We start from the raw sequence: 23084 nt of genomic DNA on the forward strand, positions 1-23084 counted from the left end.
CGTTTAGAAACAGTTCTTTTCGTGGTACCCACATAAACAAATGTAACGGAAAGAATAGGGAGGATCTTGACGAAGCGGAATATTACCGTAATTTACAAGCCCACCAGGAAGATACAGCAATACCTTAAGCCTGCCAAGGACGCTCGCAAACCATTGGAAAAAGCTGGAGTGTATAGGATCCCATGCAGCTGTGGTGATGTTTATGTGGGTACACGAAAAGAACTGTTTCTAAACATTTGGAAGAGCACAAGGGAAATTGTAGAAGAGGAGAAACGGAACGATCAGCTGTTGCGGAGCATGCTTTCCAGCCAGGGAACCTCAATATTCGTTTCGAGGAGACGAAAGTACTAGCGGCCGCAAGTGGATATTACGAAAGGCTCTACAGGGAGGCAATCGAAATCGCTAAACACCCAAATAATTTCAACCGAAAGGAGGAGGGCGTGAAATTAAACGGCATATGGATGCCGGTGTTAAAGAAGATGTGTACCACCCGTCCACTACTGGCTGATGGCAACGGCGATCGACGGCGACGGACAGCGGCCAATTGCACTGACGTTTTCAAAACACGTGACGTCACGCCGCGGCGCGGGAGCGCGTGGACACGGAATTTAGCGGCAGTCGGTAGCGAGCCAGTGTGTGTGTTGGACCTTCCATCGAGCTACGGACCCCCTTGAAGATGTCTCCCACAGTCGGAGACGAAACGTTGGGAATCGACACCGAATTCATCAACCGACCACGGCATAACAGCCCGGATAATTATAATGGACATGGTATTTCCGGCCGTGAAAGTCTACATTTTAGTATAACCACCCGGTAGTATGGAGCCCGTATAGAGTCGTGTGGTGTGGTGATGGAGAACTGCCCTGTCACAAGAATATTATGATGACCCCCTCTCTTGTCAGTTAAATAGGATATTTGACTGTACCTACACAGCTATAAAACTGAACTGCTTGCTTGTTCCTTCCTGGAAGTACTCGCTACGGCGTGATGTCTCATTTAGCATTACGGTGCAGCATTTTTCCGCCGCCACGATGGTCTTGAGTTGGGCAGAATCGTATTGTCGGAGCTGTTTACCCTTCGCTATTTGTTCGCAGTACAACGGTCTTCCACAGGTCCAGTGGCTGTTTGCACTGAAAGTGGTAGCATAGCGATCTGTCGTCAAAAATCTTTAAAAATGAATGTGAGCGGCAGAAGAGAAGGATGAGAGTTTCAGTATCTCTTATGAAGCTTCAAAATCGACGTGAACTGCAAATTTGCTACGAAACGCCATGCAGAAGGAATTAAAATTCTCACCTGACAATAAAGGAGAAAAAAATTATAACGGGCTACAAACGTTGTTCCTTGCTTTGCACATCAAGAACCACTTTGTGCTAAATTTGCAGCGATGAAGCAAGTGCGGAAATTGAATAGAATTTTTAAAGTCGCACATATTGTTGCATTGTCTGTCGCAATAGTTTTCGATGGGACTGAACGAAGAGTCTGGAGAGTTTATATATTACTGTGAAGAACGTTAGTTAAGTCATGTGGCATGCCTGCAACGATTTTTTATTTTATTTAAAGCCCGCTAGTGTAGCATTTATGAAGGAAAGTCTAGAATAGATTGCTAACCTCGCATTTTAAGTAGACTTAACTGCACACTACTCATGGTAAGACATGACGAGGTGAGAGACAACTTATTTCTGATTGATGCGGATGCATTTATAAAGAAAATCGCATTGCAGAAGGGACAAATTCTGACAAAAGCACAGTGCAAATCCCTAAGCTCACAGATGTTAAAGAAAACGCGGGGTTTGAAGGAGTCATCGTGGCCTTGGAAGAATTTCAAGGAGAGTTTTCTAAACATTTTTGAGTAGACTGCTTGTCTTACACCTGTTTTCGAACTGTTTTCAAGATCGTTTGCTGTTTCAGTTGAGAGCACCCCTCTGCATGTGCAGATGTAACTGATCGATCTGCAATGTAATTCCCGTTTTAAATTCAAAGCCTTTAACTTTAAAACTCCCCAGGACGTCTACATTGTTTTGCTCAGGGCGAGTTTCCACGTTCCCATAATGAGTTTGCAAGCGTGATAAAATATTTCGATCAGAATATCTGTGTAAAAGTCTTTTTTCCACTATGAAAGTAAATAAGCTATGATTACATGCGAACCTGAGTGCGAAAATACGTGAAATTGTCTCCGTCTGTCTGTAGGACAACAGTTTGTACTCGATAAAAATGTCCTCAGTTTGCCAAAAATAATTAAGTAGTAGTGAAAATTTGTTGCGTTTGTGATCTGTGCTGTTGAGAAAACTGAAACCAAGTTGTATGCAGTACGACTGTATTGCCATTTAAATACAGGGCGTTCGCTTTTATCCCTCTTCGCCCTCTGCCCACTCAGACAGCACCGTGTGGCGGTGGGAGAAATGTGCGGTCTGACTGGGCACTGTGGCACGCGGACTAGGGCATCGTTCGTGAGCTGAATTCTAGGCCATCCCTGTCTTAACCAAAGACAGAAATTAGCGTTTGATGAAACTTTGACACTAAAATATTTTATTGAATTATTTGTGAATAGGTATTTGTTGAAACGTCGCTTTGAATTGTAAGTTGTGGCTGAATCAGTTTCTTATATTTACAGAGTTACTCAGCTGCTCTTAAACTTTACAAAAATATGTATGGATGCATAAAAATGTACCATGATGCATTCACTGAGTAAAATCAATTTATATATTTTATTACAGCCATAGCATGTTGTTACACTTCAAAATATAACGTCAGAGGCTGTAATCCCTTGAGACGAGTTATAAACGAAACAAAGAGATGATGACTGGGTGTTTTGTGATGTCCTTAGGTCAGTTAGGTTTAAAAAAATGGCTCTGAGCACTATGGGACTTAACTTCTGTGGTCATCAGTCCCCTAGAGCTTAGGACTACTTAAACCTAACTAACCTAAGGACATCACACACATCCATGCCCGAGGCAGGATTCGAACCTGCGACCGTAGCAGTCGCGCGGTTCCGGACTGAGCGCCTTAACCAGTTAGGTTTAAGTAGTTCTAAGTTCTAGGGCACTGATGACCATAGATGTTAAGCCCCATAGTGCTCAGAGCCATTTGAACCATTTTTTTGAAACAAAGAGATGAAGAGGGACGACGACGACAACAACAACAACAACAACAACAACATGCCGCCTTGTGTCGTCCTCACATGGGAAATGAAAGTGAACGTAGACGAGGAGCTGGTAGGGTTTTGTGAGGTCGGAGCTTGGAATTTCACCTTCCGGAGAATTTTCAGTGGTGAATGGCAGATAATAAACGCCAGAATCTAGCTTCGTGAAGGGTAACGTGGTTAGTGAGTTTTAACGACACTTTATACGTCAAAAGCAGAGCTTAGGCGATGCAATATTGGATTACGTTATTTGCATTTGAAGCACGAATTCGGTTGTTTTATATTACAGTTTGGATTTTATGAGTATACGCTGTTTCAGAGCGCCAGTACATCGAAGGTCGCCTCGTTTTTGGTCAGATTTGTTATAATAAAACGACATTAAACAACTTATTTGTCGTTTGGTATTATAAAATGCTTGCAGGAAAAGTATGTTAGTTTCAGCCACCGGTGCATTGAATGTTTCGCTAAAAACGCATTGTTTTCGTTACGAGCTGTTATAATTATACATCCGTCCTTGAGCACACAGTTCGAGCCGGCCGGGGTGGGCGAGCGGTTCTAGGCGCCACAGTCTGGAACCGCGCGACCGCTACGGTCGCAGGTTCGAATCCTGCCTCGGGCATGGATGTGTGTGATGTCCTTAGGTTAGTTAGGTTTAAGTAGTTCTAAGTTACAGGGGACTGATGACCTCAGATGTTAAGTCCCATTAGTGCTCAGAGCCAATTGAACCATTTTGAACACGGTTCGATCAAAAACATAGACCCAACCCCCACCCTCCTGCGGGACCGGGGGTTAGAATAGGCCCGAGGTATTCCCGCCTGTCGTAAGAGGTGACTAAAAGGAGTCTCATACGTTTCGGCCTTTATGTGATGGTCCCCTGTAGGGTTTGACCACCATTTATCAATATTTTCCCGCACAGCGAGCCAAATGGGGAAGGGTGCCTTACGTGGTGTCCATCGTGCATTGAGATCTTTAGCCCACTTTCTCGTCGTCGCATTGCAGTCTCCTCCCATTCTCCATCTCTTGAGCGAGGACACCTTCCTGGGTGCGTTTTCCACCATGCACGATGCAGTGTCACTTTCTGTGCCGACGATGACCGTGGACTTACTTGTACCTCATATGCAGCACGGTAGCCAGTCCGCTGTAGTGGGGCCGCTATGTACCCTGTTGGTTGTAGACCTCTGACAACACAGTGATCGCTCTGCTGACGCCTGTGCCGTTAACTACCCACGTATGCCAAGGAGTATATGCCCGTCACTCTGGGGGATCGGGACTCTCGGCAATGGCCATCCTGCCAGGTGGTCTTCGCTGCGACTTGGTGACGCACGTGGGACGGGCCACTGGTTGGACTGGGTGGCGTCAGGGCAGATGACACGCCATGAAGCATAGTACACCATCTCTTTCTGGTGGTCCGCCGCCAGCAGTCTTTAAGCGGGCAAAGTCTAACTTTAATGCTAAGAAATATGACCCCAAGTCGTTCCCCTACCTGGCCGCACCATGCACTATCCTCTGTGTCCTTGGTGGCTCAGATGGATAGAGCGTCTGCCATGTAAGTAGGAGATCCCGGATTCGAGTCCCGGTCGGGACACACATTTTCAACTGTCGCCGTTGACATATCAACGCCTGTATGCAGCTAGGGGTATTCATTTCATTGTAATCTGCTTTGTTGTTTTAATCTCTTTATCCCATTTCTTGCGTTTCTGTGGTTTTCTTCTCCCCTTTTGTCCATTTACATGTTTGTTGCCCTTCATCGTTCTTGTGATTTTTCCTTTCATTCCGTTTTGAGTGCCGGCCGCTGTGGCCGAGTGGCTCTAGGCGCTTCAGTTCGGAACCACGTGGCTGCTACGGTCGCAGGTTCGAATCGTGACTGGGGCATGGATGTGTGTGATGTTCTTAGGTTAGTTAGGTTTACGTAGTTCTAAGTCTAGGGGACTGATGACCTCAGATGTTAAGTCCCACAGGCAACTGAACCATTTGAATCATTTTGAGTTGTCAGTCTCGTTTGTTTTGCTCTCACGTTTGTGGCATTGTTTTATTCGGAACAAGCGACTGACGACCTCGTAGTTTGGTCCCTTTTCCACTCTTTTAATCCAACCAACCACCAAAACAACCGTATATTGAAGTTTTTTCCATTTAATTTCCTTTAGTTAATTAATTGGTCAATCTAATAATTTGAAGAAACTGATGATAATGCTCAACTTCTGCATCAACATCTGTACAGCACTATAATTCATTGTATTTCAAATCAATAAAACATTTTTAGTATGTGATAATGCAGTGCCTGTGTCGTCCAGAAGTACGATGCAATGTTTGTTGGGATATGCTTGTCTGGTCGTCTGTTGTGTAGAGTCCCGAGTCGGCACAAATTTTCATTGTCGTCTTTCCATTATACAACTGTTGTTGTCCGTATTCGCAACTGCAAATGCAGTTCATGTATTTCATGACAGCTGTAGTCGATGCAGTGCCTGTTCCTTTGGACATGTATTTCCGAAGGAACATTGCATCGTAATTCTTAACAAAACAGGCACTGCAATGTCGCATTTATGTGGAAGACTGTTTTAAAGTTGCATCACCCTACTAGTAGCAAAAGTTTTAGAAACTGGCTTCCGTAGTGACTGAACATGGAATTTTTCTTCTTATCTTGTGCTATATTCATTGAATTTGAAGTTTTTATTTATCTACACTATACATGGTGTTACAAAAAGGTACGCAAATAAAGAAAAGATGTTATATGGACATGTGTCCGGAAACGCTTAATTTCCATGTTAGAGCTCAGTTAAGTTTCGTCAGTATGTACTGTACTTCCTCGATTCACCGCCATGATTTGATACGGGATACTCTACCTGTGCTGCTAGAACATGTGCCTTTACAAGTACGACACAACATGAGGTTCATGCACGATGGAGCTCCTGCACATTTCAGTCGAAGTGTTCGTACGCTTCTCAACAACAGATTCGGCGACCGATGGATTGGTAGAGGCGGACCAATTCCATGGCCTCCACGCTCTCCTGACCTCAACCCTCTTGACTTTCATGTATGAGGGCATTTGAAAGCTCTTGTCTACGCAACCCCGGTACCAAATGTAGAGACTCTTCGTGCTCGTATTGTGGACGGCTGTGATACAATACGCCATTCTCCAGGGCTGCATCAGCGCATCAGGGATTCCATGCGACGGAGGGTGGATGCATGTATCCTCGGTAACGGAGGACATTTTGAACACTTCCTGTAACAAAGTGTTTGAAGTCACGCTGGTACGTTCTGTTGCTGTGTGTTTCCATTCCATGATTAATGTGATTTGAAGAGAAGTAATAAAATGAGCTCTAACATGGATAGTAAACGTTTCCGGGCACATGTCCACATAACATATTTTCTTTCTTTGTGTATGAGGAATGTTTCCTGAAAGTTTGGCCGTACCTTTCTGTAACACCCTGTATACAGAACAACACGGATGACGTATGGACAAGGCAACAAATGATAGAGGTTGCGTAGCAATTTCACATATGTCTATTCGGTGAACAGTGTGGTGTGCGCGCGCCATATACAGCTGACAACAGTGACTGGGGGAGGGTGGGAGGGGGGGGGGCACTGTGGTCGGAAGTCACCATAAGGCGCACTATGTTCCGAGTGGTACACCAGCTCGTTTCTGAGGGTGCACCAACCACGATAGGCATCGCGTTCGGCGAGATTCACGATGACAAGCACGTCCCTTGTGAGGACGGCTGTTCGCTCCTTTCCCGGAGGGAAGCAGAGGCGTGATGTTGAAGTATAAGCGGTGGGTGCGGCCAGCGGTGTTGTGAATGGGAGGGGCAGGACACGGCGGCGGCGGCGGCGGCGGCGGCGCGCGTTAATGAGCGGGAGTGGAGCGGCTCATTACCGTACCGGGCCAGCGCACAATATAGCGCGTTATCAGCGCACACAATGCCGACCCTGTCTGTACGCGCTCGCACCTGCTGGGCTCGCCACGCAGGAAGCGTTTGTTTTGTCAACGGACTACGTGCAGCACCCAATAACGAGATAGTTCTTGTGAGCCAGAGTACACTCGAGTCTGTATCCTCCCTATGTTCTTGGCTGTAGGACAAGTGCTTGAGAACAGCAAAATTAGCAGCTTATCGCTGTGTTTCAGCGAGGCACCTGCGTGATTTTGTTACTAGCGGGCCCCGGAGAATCCCTGTTACAATCTGTAAGCCGAAAGTAGATAACAATGTCTGTAGTAAAGTGAACAAGGACGTGGGTCTGAAGTTGCGGGAAGTCAGTCTCAAAATCGTTTCCAGTGCGACAAGAAGGACAGAAAGTGCGATCTTTACAGTTGCAAAGAGCCACTTCTGGCGATGCAGGCTTCTCGTGTGTATCGTCCTGGTTGCAGGTGTGTAAGAGTTAGACAAGGTCGGTACGTAATTTACCTGGTTAAAATTAACCAGTTGTCTACTAGTGCAGAAACTGCTACAGACAATGCTAATACACTGTTGACCATTAAAACTGAAACACCAGGAACGATAGTCAGTGACAAAATTTTAGTTGTTGTGCGTGTACACTTTAGTAGGAAAAGTTAATTGTTAAATTTATAGATTACTTCAGACTTCAAGAAGAATATAATTATTCCAATCCCAAAGAAAGCAAGTGTTGACAGATGTGAAAATTACCGAACTATCAGTTTAATAAGTCACAGCTGCAAAATACTAACGCGAATTCTTTACAGACGAATGGAAAAACAGGTAGAAGCGGACCTCAGGGAAGATCAGTTTGGATTCCGTAGAAATGTTGGAACACGGGAGGCAATACTAACCTTACGACTTATCTTAGAAGAAAGATTAAGAAAAGGCAAACCTACGTTTCTAGCATTTGTAGACTTAGAGAAAGCTTTTGACAATGTTAACTGGAATACTCTCTTTCAAATTCTGAAGGTGGCAGGTATAAAATACAAGGAGCGAAAGGCTATTTACAATTTGTACAGAAATCAGATGGCAGTTATAAGAGTCGAGGGGCATGAAAGGGAAGCTGTGGTTGGGAAAGGAGTGAGACAGGGTTGTAGCCTCTCCCCGATGTTATTCAATCTGTATATTGAGCAAGCAGTAAAGGAAACAAAAGAAAAATTCGGAGTAGGTATGAAAATTCATAGAGAAGAAGTAAAAACTTTGAGGTTCACCGATGACATTGTAATTCTGTCAGAGACAGCAAAGGACTTGGAAGAGCAGTTGAACGGAATGGACAGTGTCTTGAAAGGAGGATATAAGATGAACATCAACAAAAGCAAAACGAGGATAATGGAATGTAGTCAAATTAAATCGGGTGATGCTGAGGGGATTAGATTAGGAAATGAGACACTTAAATTAGTAAAAGAGTTTTGCTATTTAGGGAGTAAAATAACTGATGATGGTCGAAGTAGAGAGGATATAAAATGTAGACTGGCAATGGCAAGGAAATCGTTTCTGAAGAAGAGAAATTTGTTAACATCGAGTATAGATTTAAGTGTCAGGAAGTCGTTTCTGAAAGTATTTGTATGGAGTGTAGCCATGTGTGGAAGTAAAACATGGACGATAACCAGTTTGGACAAGAAGAGAATAGAAGCTTTCGAAATGTGGTACTACAGAAGAATGCTGAAGATAAGGTGGGTAGATCATATAACTAATGAGGAGGTATTGAATAGGATTTCGGAGAGGAGAAGTTTGTGGCACAACTTGACTAGAAGAAGGGATCGGTTGGTAGGATATGTTGTGAGGCATCAAGGGATCACCAATTTAGTATTGGAGGGCAGCGTGGAGGGTAAAAATCGTAGAAGGAGACCAAGAGATGAATACATTAAACAGATTCAGAAGGATGTAGGTTGCAGTAGGTACTGGGAGATGAAGAAGCTTGCACAGGATAGAGTAGCATGGAGAGCTGCATCAAACCAGTCTCAGGACTGAAGACCACAACAACAACAACATAGATTACTTTTTTTGTCTGCTGCTTCGCCCGCGAAGTTAACAAACCACGGGAAAGAAATACAAACGTGTTGTTTCTGAACGTTTTTACACGTCGGCCCTTTCCACCTCTCTCCTGCGTATACCCTTAGGGGTAGTAGGGTTACTTTACTGCCACAGTACCTTTGTAAAAATGATAAGTACTCACCAAATTTGGTAGAAGGGTCTCCAGAATTTCCTGAGTTAATGCCTGTGTGTCACCATCTTTGCATCCTCGCCCCTATCGGAGGTAGGTGGTTATAGCCCCACAGTACTTCTTTCTAGACAGTACTTTATATTTATAGCAAGTTTTGCTGAAATCTACGCCGTGGTTTACGAATGTATGTCAAACGACTTTACATACGTACATACATATGTACGTAAATACACATACACGGAGTTCTATAAGTACACACATTTAAGGGTGTACACGGTGAAACTTAAGTACACAGAGCTACCACATGTGGCAGCAACAATAGCTCTGACCACTCTGGGGATCGACTCGCACTAAAAAGAGGATCGTACAAACTTCCCTTCACTGATCTGATTTATATTGACGGGGAGTGTAGCACACGATTAGGACTTCAGCATATCTAAACATGGAGACGCAACTCAAAAAACAAACTTGGTTTAAAGTTGTAAACGCTTGTCGGACATCACACAATTTAGCCACGTACTGCGCATATCGGAGAACATCACCGAATACTGAAACAGGCAACAATGGTGTACGACTGACAGAAACTCGAGCTCATAAACTTTAGGCCTGCTTACATCCTATGTACGGTCGCTAGCATTCAAGGAGTCCGCAGTTGAATGAATAAGCGGTTAGTTTCGTAAGTGCGAGGTTCCCCGGACCAAATGTGGCTAGCGGTATGGTTTCTTTTTTCCCATGCTATTCTGGCAACGTACAGTATTAAAGTAAGCTCTGCCAAAATCACTTTGCTGTTGCAGCCTTGTGACGTTTATTTCTACATGCAGGCGAAGAACCTTATAAAACGACCAAAAAAATTGAGGACACGTCATCGAACAGACTAGAGAGATACCTTATAGAGAATATTGCATGAAAATTCAATCAATCGTGCACTACCTGTCGTCTGTCAATCGTACACCATTGTCGTCTTTTCCAATATTTGTATGACGTTCATCGATATGCGTGGTACTCCGCTAACTGTGTGATGCCCGGGAACCGTCAATAAAAGTAAACCAAGTTTGTTTTGCAATAAATACATTGTAATATCATTAAAACGCAAAAATTCGGTTCTCATCACTCGTGCTTTACGCCGTAATAATGGTTTTTTATGTTTCTGTGGTCAGTATCATCCTGATTCCTGCAGCATGCCATAGGTTACATACTATATTTGTCACAAATGTAGATACAATAACATAAATGAATTCCTAAACTTATTTGAATGAAAGTCTCTTTTTTCATTAACGTTCCGAAAATAGGTTTTTCTCCTTTTTTCAGGATAAATGTTATATAAATAATAAGTGTATCACTAAATATTGATAACTAGCACAGTCATAACAAAGTGCTATTAGAATTACGTGGGAATGAAGAAAAAGTACCAGCAGATAGATTCGATCCAGAGACCTCGCCCTGACGAAACTGCGCGCTTATTCGCTCGGCTGAGGTCTAGTTTTATATTTGTGAACATACAAAGTGTATAAGCACTACTAAAATTTTCAAACCAGATCTTCTCGAAAACGGTTGAGAGTTGAGTTTTGCCGGCCGGTGTGGCCGTGCGGTTCTAGGCGCTTCAGTCTGGAACCGCGTGACCGCTACGGTCGCAGGTTCGAATCCTGCCTCGGGCATGGATGTGTGTGATGTCCTTAGGTTAGTTAGGTTTAAGTAGTTCTAAGTTCTAGGGGACTGATGACCACAGATGTTAAGTCCCATAGTGCTCAGAGCCATTTGAACCATTTTAAGTTGAGTTTTCCTGTTTGCATATCGCACTCCCGCAAGAACAATGACACATCTCAAAATTGAAACCTCTGAGAAAGGTCGACTTAAAGATAGAAATAGTATAATCTCCCTTTAAATTTCAAGTATTTTTGGTAGTAAATTCTATTGAAATCAATACAACAGTAATACGGACTTGTAGTTCTGTTCCCGTCGAATGTGAGGTGTTACCAGGTAATTATTAATTAGCTCTTACAGTTGTGATCTTCTTGCTTTTCTAATTTTTTAAAAATACTTTTGGCACTTTTAGATTTTTTTTTCTTTTACTTTCTGTAATATAATATGACATTGGAAACTCCATTGGGCAAAATTAGTACTTTAGTTACAGTAAGAAACGAAAAACAAGTTGAAACTGTTTTGTTAGAAAAATTAAAACGCAAAATTATATTTTATGAAAATCAATACAATTTAATAAGGAACATTAATTAGACAAAATTTAAGGAATAACTTTTACGAAAACATAGAATATTAAATGGGCTGACAATGTAGAAGTACTATCCGCCGAGAAAAGGATGAAAGGAATTTCTATTTTTTCTTCTTGTACGCTGCAACGCACGAAATTTCATAATATTTACAACAACTGTAATTTTCATAACAGTGTCTGTTTCTTCAGGCATGCATTGACAATACTTGTATGGCTGTAAAAAGTACGGTGGATACGACTCATGAACGGGACAAAAATTTGTGATCAAAGCCCAAAAGTAAATGCATACATGCGCAGCATTATTATGATACGATGCGGTACCCATTTACTACAGGAATGTGTTAGACTTCTCCTTAGAATACGGTCTGAGTCTTCATTGACGTTCATGACAGTCCCTGGTCCTGTAAAACGGAAGGATACTTCCGCGTATAAGGAAACAACAATTCCTTCTCACATGTCTGACCTAGCTGGTGATTCGTCTCCACGGATCAATCGCGGACTCGTGCTAGAAAGAAGTGCGATTATATTTCCTTCCGACAACCTTGATTTAGGTTATCCGCTATTTCGCTGAGTAATTATTAAAGGCAATGGCCGGAAACTTTCCTTCGACGATACTACAACTGATATCCTTTACATCCTTGTCCAACTGAGGTATAGGTGCAATGCTAATTTGATACAACACGCTATTCTCTAGTACATACCTGATGAATGTATTGACAAAGGGATGTTGAACCCAGGATACCAGAGTCAGGGAGAAACGTCGACCTGAAGAGCTACAAGTTATGATACAATGCCAGTCACAACCAAACTGTCCTATTTTCATGACGCTATATCAAACCGGCACGTGTTGCTGAGTTTCATACCTCTCAAGATCATCAAAATCTGCTGATGGAAGACAGATTACTTGCTGAAACTGTGCTGACTTGTCGCCAGCCCCCTTATCCCTTTCAAATCTTTGGGCACGCGACCAGCAATATTCTGATTGTGTCCTCGCACTTCCTGGTAAAGGAACGAGAGGTAGCGGTATTAAATTCTGACTATTTTGCACCAATATTCCGAGTTGATTCCCAAACATACACGTACCTCATTAAATAATGTTGATGTTAACCCTTTCCAACGAGGGTGTTTTAACCAGCCCTCACAATGAGCGACGTCGTATAAGCCTTTGTTTTATCATGATACAGACCTTTATACAAATGAGTTACAAATGCTATCATCTCCGTTTCCTTTTCAGTTGCTTCCTAAACAGTTTCAAGAGATCGTGTTTTGGGAAATTAATGTCACCGAACCAAACCAGGTGGTGTAGAGTACAAGGCAATGGACGTAAGGAAGAATCGGGGTTTAGACAACCGTCTGCTCATCCAGTCCTGAGTTTCTCGTGGGTTTGTAACATCACTTAAGATAATTGCTGGAAAGATTTGTTTGAAAAGGATACTGTCGATTCCATTCACCATCCTTCCCAGTTCTAACTTGTGTTTCCTTTCTCATCGTTGCCGAACTTACTTTAAACCCTAACCTTCTTTCCTTCGTATTGTTAGTTCTTTCTCAAATTCATTTCAAAATGTGTTTATAAATGTATGTTCTCTACATCTAAGGAATCTCACCTATGATTCATTCGTGCTCCTAACAACTTCTACACAGTTTTACACTTTTCCTCTGTTTCTAACGCTTTTTCTTCTTTGCCTCCGTTCCTTTCTATTTTTCTCCTTTTTTCGTCTCCGGACAGCCGTTATCTTTGCGTTCTTATGCTTCTTAATCATCTTCTTTCTCATTGCCTCCTATGATCTGCGCCGGCTCTAGTGGCCGTGCGGTTCTAGGCGCTACAGTCTGGAACCGAGCGACCGCTACGGTCGCAGGTTCGAATCCTGCCTCGGGCATGGATGTGGGTGATGTCTTTAGGTTAGTTAGGTTTAATTAGTTCTAAGTTCTAGGCGACTGATGACCTCAGAAGTTAAGTCGCATAGTGCTCAGAGCCACTTTGAACCTATGATCTGCGCAATTTGCGCATTCGTTTCTACCGCCGTCTTGTTGTCATCATTCTCGTTCTCTTCTTCCTCTTTCTATTCCTCTGTTGTTTTTTTTACACTCAAAAAATGGTTCAAATGGCTCTAAGCACTATGGGACATAACATCTGAGGTCATCAGTCCCCTAGACTTAGAACTACTTAGACCTAACTAACCTAAGGACATCCCACACATCCATGCCCGAGGCAGAATTCGAACATGCGGCCGTAGCAACAGCGCGGTTCCGGACTGAGGCACCTAGAACCGCTCGGCCACAACGGCTGGCCTTTTTACTCTCACAAGGGAACCTCCCCATCGCACCCCCTTCAGATTTAGTTATGAGGTGGCACAGTGAATAGGCCTTGAGAAACTGAACACAGATTAATCGAGAAAACAGGAAGAAGTTATGTGGAACTAAGAAAAAACAAGCAAAATATACGAACTGAGTAGTCCATGCGGAAGATAGGCAACATCAAGGGTAGTCTGAGCTCAGGAGTGCCGTGGTCTCGTGGTTAGCGTGAGCAGCTGCAGAACGAGAAGTCCATGGTTCAAGTCTTCCCTAGAGTAAAAGTTTACTTTCTTTACTTTCTTTATTATGATCTGTCCGTTCGTTCATTGACGTCTCTGTTCACTGCAATAAGTTTAGTGTCTGTGTTTTGCGACCGCACCGCAAAACCGTGCGATTAGTAGACGAAATGACGTGGCTCTCCAATGGGAACAGGAAGCATTTGATCGCAAGGTCATAGGTCAACCGATTCCTCCACAGGAAACCACGTCTAATGCATTCAATACGACACTGGTGACGGCATGTGCGTCACATGACAGGAATATGTTGTCGACCCACCTAACTTGTACACTTGGCGAATGGGTAAAAAGATTCTTCTACCTTGCCCGATTTAGGTTTTCTTGTGGATGTAATAATCACTCCCAAAAAAGTGATGAAAACATAAGGGTTTGTCACATAAACTGAAAATAAAAAATTACATTTTTCGCTCGAGGGAAGACTTGAACCAAAGACCTTTCGTTTCGCAGCTGCTCACGCTAACCACGGGACCACGGCACTCCTGAGCTCAGACTACCCTTGATGTTGCCTATCTTCCGCATGGACTACTCAGTTTGTATATTTTGCTTATTTTTTCATAGTTCCACATAACTTCTTCCTGTTTTCTCGATTTATCTGTGTTCAGTTTCTCAAGGCCTATCTACTGCGCCAACTTCAACTTATAACTAAATCTGAGGGGGGGGGGGGGGGGGGTGCGATGGGGAGGTTGTTCCCTTGTCAGTAGATTCGTTTTCATTCTTTCTTGTTCTTAGTTTTCAAATTTTTGTTTTGTTTCCTTCATTCGTGTAACAGCGGTTTAGTGCACAGCCCCTTTTATACTCCTTGTTGATCACCCGATGAAGAAATTATTTTATTTTAATGGAGTTCTTTGCAGACACTGAGGTGAAAGAAGTCATCGGAAAACTATATGCACGGGCCTTTGTTAACTGCACGACATCGTTTACAGCGCCTCTTCTGGGCTCGTGACAATATGGGTTGGACCCTAGACGATTGCAGAACCGTGGCCTGATCACATGAGCCGCGATTTCAGTTGGTGACAGCTAATAGTAGAGTTCGAATGTGGCGCAGACCATACGAAGCCACGGAACCTCGTTGTCAACATGGCGCGGTGGGAGCTGGTCGTGGCTCTATAATTGTGCAAGCTGTGTTTACATGGAATGTACGGGTCCTCTGGTCCAACTGAACCGATAATTGACTGAAAATTGTTATGTTGGGCTACTTGGAGACCATTTGTAGCCATTCAAGGCACTGCAGTTCCTTCTATAATTCCTCGCACAAACGAAACAATAGCTGACATCGAAATAAGTGTCCAAGGAATAGAAAAGCAACTGACATCACTCAATAGAGGAAAGTCCACTGGACCTGACGGGATACCAATTCGATTCTACACAGAGTACGCGAAAGAACTTGCCCCCCTTCTAACAGCCGTGTACCGCAAGTCTCTAGAGGAACGGAAGGTTCCAAATGATTGGAAAAGAGCACAGGCAGTCCCAGTTTTCAAGAAGGGTCGTCGAGCAGATGCGCAAAACAATAGACCTATATCTCTGACGTCGATCTCTTGTAGAATTTTAGAACATGCTTTTTGCTCGCGTATCATGTCATTCCTGGAAACCCAGAATCTACTGTGTAGGAATCAACATGGATTCCGGAAACAGCGATCGTGTGAGACCCAACACGCTTTATTTGTTCATGAGACCCACAAAATATTAGATACAGGCTCCCAGGTAGATGCCGTTTCCCTTGATTTCCAGAAGGCGTTCGATACAGTTCCGCACTGTCGCCTGATAAACAAAGTAAGAGCCTACGGAATATCAGACAAGCTGTGTGGCTGGATTGAAGAGTTTTTGGCAAACAGAACACAGCATGTTGTTCTCAATGGAGAGACGTCTACGGACGTTAAAGTAACCTCTGGCGTGCCACAGGGGAGTGTTATGGGACCATTGCTTTTCACAATATATATAAATGACCTAGTAGATAGTGTCGGAAGTTCCATGCGGCTTTTCGCAGATGATGCTGTAGTATACAGAGAAGTTGCAGCATTAGAAAATTGTAGCGAAATGCAGGAAGATCTGCAGCGGATAGGCACTTGGTGCAGGGAGTGGCAACTTACCCTTAACATAGACAAATGTAATGTATTGCGAATACATAGAAATAAGGATCCTTTATTGTATGATTATATGATAGCGGAACAAACACTGGTAGCAGTTACTTCTGTAAAATATCTGGGAGTATGCGTGCGGAACGATTTGATGTGGAATGATCATATAAAATTAATTGTTGGTAAGGCGGGTGCCAGGTTGAGATTCATTGGGAGAGTCCTTAGAAAATGTAGTCCATCAACAAAGCAGGTGGCTTACAAAACACTCGCTCGACCTATACTTGAGTATTGCTCATCAGTGTGGGATCCGTACCAGATCGGGTTGACGGAGGAGATAGAGAAGATCCAAAGAAGAGCGGCGCGTTTCGTCAAGGGTTATTTGGTAAGCGTGATAGCGTTACGGAGATGTTTAGCAAACTCAAGTGGCAGACTCTGCAAGAGAGGCGCTCTACATCGCGGTGTAGCTTGCTGTCCAGGTTTCTAGAGGGTGCGTTTCGGGATGAGGTAGCAAATATATTGCTTCGCCCTACGTATAGCTCCCGAGGAGATCACGAATGTAAAATTAGAGAGATTCGAGCGCGCACGGAGGCTTTCCGGCAGTCGTTCTTCCCGCGAACCATACGCGACTGGAACAGGAAAAGGAGGTAATGACAGTGGCACGTAAAGTGCCCTCCACCACACGCCGTTGGGTGGCTTGCGGAGTATAAATGTAGATGAAGATGTAGATCATGTCCCCAATAAGCGACGGAATTTATCGGGTGACAGTGCATCATCTCACAGGGCCACGACTGTTCGCGTTTTGATTTGAATAATATTCTGGACAGTTCTAACGAATGATCTGGCCACCTACATCGCCAGAAATCGACCCATCGAATCTTTATGGGGTGCGATCGAGAGGTAAGTTTGTGCACAAAATCGTGCACCGAATATAGAGGCAACATGGCTCAATACGTCTGCAGGGGCATTCCAAATGCTCGACTCCATGTGGTGACATTGCAGCTACTGATAGCCTAGGGCCAAAGGAGATTCGACACGATATTAGGAAGTTGCTGTTGTTGTGGTCTTCAGTCGAAACACTGCTTTAAAGCATCTCTCCTCACTGCTCTATTCTATGGAAGCATCTTCATCTACAAGTAACTACTACGACCTCCATCCTTCTGAATCTGCTTGCTGTATTCATCTCTTGGTCTCCCTCTACGATTTTTACCCCCCCCCCCCCCACCTCCCCCACGCTTTCTCCCAGTACTGAAATGGTGGTCCCTTGATGCCTCAGAATGTGTCCTACTATCTGATCCCTTCTTCTAGTCAAGTTGTACCACAAATTTCTCTTCTCCCCAATTCTCTTTAGTACTTCCTCATTAGTTATGTGATCTACCCATCTAATCTTCGGCATTCGTATGTAGCACCACATTTCAAATGATCTTATTCTCTTCTGGTCTAAACTGTTTATAGTCCATGTTTCACTTCCATACATTGTTTACACTCCATACAAATACTTTCGCAAAGGACTTCCTGACACTTAAATCAGTACTCGATGTTAACAAATTTCTCTTCTTGAGAAAATCTTTCCTTGCCATTGCCAGTCTACATTTTATATCGTCTCTATTTCGACCATCATCACTTATTTTGCTTCCCAAATAGCAAAACTCATTTACTACTTAAAGTGTCTCATTTCCTAATCTAATCCCGTCAGTACCACCTGACTTAATTCGACTACATTCGAATATCCTTGTTTTATTGTTGTTGATGCTCATCTTATATCCTCCTTCCGTTTAACTGCTCTTCCAAGTCCTTTGCTGTCTATGACAGAATTGCAATGTCATTGGCAAAACTCAAAGTTTTTATTTCTTCTCCCTGGACTTTAATTCCTACTCCAAACTTTTATTTTGAATGATTCCTTTACTGCTTGCTGAATATACAGATTGAAGAACATCTTGGATAAGCTGCAAACCAGTCTCACTCCCTTCTCAACCACTGCTTCCCTTTCGTGCCCATCGACTCTTATAACTGCCATCTGGTTTCCGTACAAATTGTAAGTAGCCTTTCGCTCCCTGTACTTTATCCCTGCCACGTTTAGAATTTGGTCTACAAATGCTATGAACGTAGTTTTGCCCTTCCTTAACATATTTTCTATGAGAAGTCGCAGGGTCATTATTACCTCGCGCGTTCCTATACTCCGGAATCCAAACTGATATTCCCCGAGGTCGCCTTCTACCAGTTTTTCCATTCTTCTGTAAAGGATTCGTGTTACTATTTTGGAGCCGTGCTTTCTTAACTAATAGTTCGGTAATTTTCACATCTGTCAACACCTTAAAAATGGTTCAAATGGCTCTGAGCACTATGGGACTTAACTTCTGAGGTCATCAGTCCCCTAGAACTTAGAATTACGTAAATATAATTAACCTAAGGACATCACACACTTCCATGCCCGAGGCAGGATTCGAACCTGCGATCGTAGCGGTCGCGCGGTCCCAGACTGTAGCGCATAGAACCGCTCGGCCACTCCGGCCGGCGCCAGAGGCAGGATTCGAACCTATGACCTGAGTGGTCTCGCAGTTTCGGACCGAAGCGCCTAGAACCGCTCGGCCACACCAGCCGGCTGTCAACACCTTATTTCTTTGGTATTGTAATTATTATATTTTTCTAGAAGTCTGAGGGTATTTCGCCCGTCTCCCACAACTTGCTCAACAGATGGTAGAGTTTTGCCATGGTGGCTCTTCCAAGGCTATCAGTAGCTGCAATGGAATATTATCTACTCCCAGGACGTTGGTTCGATTTAGGTCTTTCAGTGCTCTGTCAAACTTACGTAGTATCTTATCTTCCAAGGCTATCAGTAGCTGCAATGGAATATTATGTACTCCCAGGACGTTGGTTCGATTTAGGTCTTTCAGTGCTCTGTCAAACTTACGTAGTATCTTATCTCCCACTTCATCTTCAGCTACGTTCTCTTCCATCTCTATAATATTGGCCTCAAGTACATCTCCCTTGTATAGACTCTCTATATACGTCCTTGCACCTTTCTGCTTTCCTTTCTTTGTTTAGGGCTGGTTTTCCATTTGAGCTCTTAGCATTACGCAGGTGCTTCTCTTTTCACCAAAGGTCTCTTTAATTTTTACGTACGCAGCATCTGCCTTGCCCCTAATGATATATGCTTCTACATCCCTACATTTGTCCTCTAGCTATTTCTGCTCAGTCATTTTGCACTTCCTATCGCTCTCATTTTTTAGACGTTTAAATTCTCTTTCGTCTGTTTCGTTTACTGCCTTCTTATATTGTCTCCTTTCATAAATAAAATTAAATATCTCTTGTGTTACCCAAGGATTTCTACTAGCTCTGATTAAATTATTTTCTGTGCAAAATTCTAACGGGGGGCTTCCTCTTTCATTCCTTTCCTTCTCATCTTTTTCCTGTTGTCGAATTCCAGTCCCCCATGTACATTAAATTTTCATCTCCCTTAAGTAGCTGAATAATTTCTTTTATGTCATCATACATTTCCTCTATCTCCTCCTCGCCTGCGGAGGAAGTTGGCGTATATACTTGTATTACCATGCTTGGTGTTGGCTTCGTGGTTATCTTGGCTACAACAATGCGTTCACTGTTCTGTTCATAGTAGTTTATCCATGGTCCTATTTTCTATTCATTATTAAACCCACTCCTGCACTATTCGTATTTGATTTTGTATTTATAATCCTGTATTCATCTGACCAGAAGTCCTGTTCGTCCTACCACCGAACTTCACTAATTATCAGTTTATCTAGCTCTACCATGTCAATTTCCCTTTTTAAATCTTCTGACCTACCTGCCCGACGATGGGATCTGACATTCCACGCTCCGATCCGTAGAACGGCAGTTTTGTTTCTCATAACGACGCCCTCCTGAGTTGTCCCTGCCCGGAGATCCGAATGGGAGACTGTTTAACTTCTGGAATATTTTACCCAAGAGGATGTCATCATTTAACCATACAGTAGAGCCTCATGCCTTAGAGAAAAATTACGGCTGCAGTTTCCCCTTGCTTTCAGCCGTTCGCAGTACCAGCACAGCAAGGCCGTTTTGGTTACTGTTACAAGGCCAGATCAGTCAATCATCCAGACTGTTGCCCCTGCAACTACTGAAAAGGCTGCCGCTCCTCTTCAGGAACCACGCGTTTGTCTGGCCTCTCAACAGATACCCCTCCGTTGTGGTTGCACCTACGGTACGGCTATCTGTATCGTTGAGGCACGCAAGCCTCCCCACCAGTGGCAAGATCCAAGGTTCATGAGGAGATTAGGAGGTGACCTCAGGGTATTTACAGTCATACTGTAACATTCTTATGCGCAGTAAGAGGTTTTGTAGAAATAATAAAATCTGGTGAAAAGTTGTCGAAAGGCGGAATGATGATAAATGACACCATGAGATGTACGGGACGTCAGATTTGTTCGTTAGAAGGAAAGAAATATCTGTGTAGTAAACAACAATACACTGTGTCCACGCGAGCGTCGGTTCTGGGAGTGGTTTGACGATTCACTCACTCAGAATTAGCACTCTGATTATACGAGGGTGAGTCAAATGAAAACCTTAAATTTGTAATAACAAATCGAAATTTCGCGCCGTTATCCTGTAAGTTGGTAAGCGTGCTAAAAACAGCGTGCAGAATAGCCTGTATGTGGGAGCATAGTGCAGATGCACACATACCGTCGCAGTATCAGTATGAAGATGGCCGCCCCACTTGCGACTTGCACCAGGGAAGAACAGCGTTCTGTTATTCGGTTTTTGCGTAGTGAAGGTGTGAAACCTATTGAAATTCATCGACGAATGAAGGTTCAGTACGGTGATGCATGTTTGTCACAGTACAAGGTCTACGAATGGAGTATGAATTTCACAAATGGTGTGTGACTTCCGTGGAAGATGCTCCTCGTCCAGGTCAGGCACAAAGAGTTGTGACTCCACAGAACATTGCAGCAGTTGAAGCCATAGTGAAGGAAAACCGCCGAGTGACACTGAATGACATTGCAGCATGTTTACAGATTAGTCATGGGTCAGCACACCACACTGTGCATGATGTGCTCCAGTTTCACAAAGTGTCTGCAAGATGGGTGCCACGGCAGCTGACTCCTGAAATGAGAGAACGACGTGCTTGTGAAGAACTTCTTCGGCGCTTTGAACGAGAAGGTGATGGCTTCCTTGCAAGGATCGTTACTGGGGACGAAACCTGGGTTCACTTCCACCAAACGGAACCGAAGAGAGCGAGCAAGGAATGGCGCCATTCCTCATCACCAAAACCAAATAAGTTTCGAACAGAACCATCAGCAGGGAAGGTTATGGTGACTCTCTTTTGGGACGAAAAAGGCGCAATTTTGGAGCATTATCTGCATAGAGGGACCACTGTCACCAGTGCATCATACACAGATCTGCTAAAAAATCATCTGCGGCCTGCAATCAAATCAATGCGATATGGATTTCTGTCAGCAGGTGTCCTTTTGCAACGTGACAATGCAAGGTCCCACACTGCCCGTAAAACAGTTGCAACAATCACAGACCTACATTTTGAGTGTCCTTCTCATCAACCATACTCACCAGACCTTTCCCCAAGTTATTTTCATATGTTTGGACCACTCAAAGACGCAATGAGAGGAAAGAAGTTCCGTTCTGATGAAGAGGTACGCCACGCGGTGCATGAGTGGTTGCGCGGACTACCAAAATATTATTTTTCTAGAGGAATTTATGACTTCGTAAGCGCTGTAGGACTTGCATTGAGCGTGGGGGAGATTATGTTGAAAAGTGATGCAGCTTTGCACCACTTCTGCACAATAAATAATATTTAAAAAAATATTTAAGGTTTTTATTTGACTCACCCTCGTACGTCTCGAAGTGATCGAACTGGATGACATCAATTCCCTCTCAAAAGATGATCATACCCAAAATCCACAAGAGATAACGGGGTAAAACGACTTCTGAACATTAAATGAAGTGCAGCTCGTATTGCCGGTAGGCAGGGAAATGGAGCCGTTCGTGACGTCCACAGGCGAAGTAGCGGCGGGAGGTCTTATCCAGCTCTGACACGCGAGACTGCCTCACAGCTGTAATAAGTACACGTCCGCGGTTTAATTGGAATCCGCTGTGATAACTGTTACGTGTTGGAATTCCGATGTGGCACTTCGGGCGCCAACAGCCGTGGCTGCGATAGTCAATAATCTGAAAAGGTATTTTGCCATTACAGGCGAGATGGACTGCTGTGCGTTTGGATTCTCACATATTTCCTTGTCTTTAGCCCCACTTGCAGGTAGGTACCTTACACGCGAGGAGCCTATTCAGGGACTCCAGCTGCGTTACATAATGACTTGAGACTGCAAAACGAAATAAGAAAAAATCAAAAACCTTTCAGGCGACATAGAGATTAAAAACAAGCTTCCAAAATGTATAACACCTGCCTTCGGTACGATTTTTACACACTGAAGGCCAACGAGCTATACCATACGTGCTTAACACTGTGCGGGGCCTCCTTTATCTCGTCAAAGGGCATCAACTCTGACTCGAATGTACTTCAACGTTTGCCGGATGTGTCTCACAAATACATTGACAAACACAGTTTTGCGCGACAGCGAGTACGGATCGATTAGCTTTGGAAGTCGGTTGCGAGAGGGACTGAGGCGGCAGGTTGTACTGGCAGTTACAACAGCATAGGAGGTGTGTGCCGAGGTCCGAGCTGCAACGGTGGACAGGGAGTGCGTTCGTTACCTGAGAAGCTTGCTGTGTTTGAAACTACCTAAGGAATTCTTTATCCACTGATTCGTACGAGCCGGCCGGGGTGGCCGAGCGGTTCTAGGCGCTACAGTGTGGAGCCGCGCGACCGCTACGGTCGCTGGTTCGAATCCTTCCTCGGGCATGGATGTGTGTGATGCCCTTAGGTTAGTTAGGTTTACGTAGTTCTAAGTTCTAGGGGACTGATGACCTCAGATGTTGAGTCCCATAGCGCTCAGAGCCAT

The sequence above is a fragment of the Schistocerca piceifrons genome, chromosome 2 (genome assembly GCF_021461385.2).
Source record: "Schistocerca piceifrons isolate TAMUIC-IGC-003096 chromosome 2, iqSchPice1.1, whole genome shotgun sequence".
Classification (NCBI taxonomy): Eukaryota; Metazoa; Arthropoda; class Insecta; order Orthoptera; family Acrididae; genus Schistocerca; species Schistocerca piceifrons.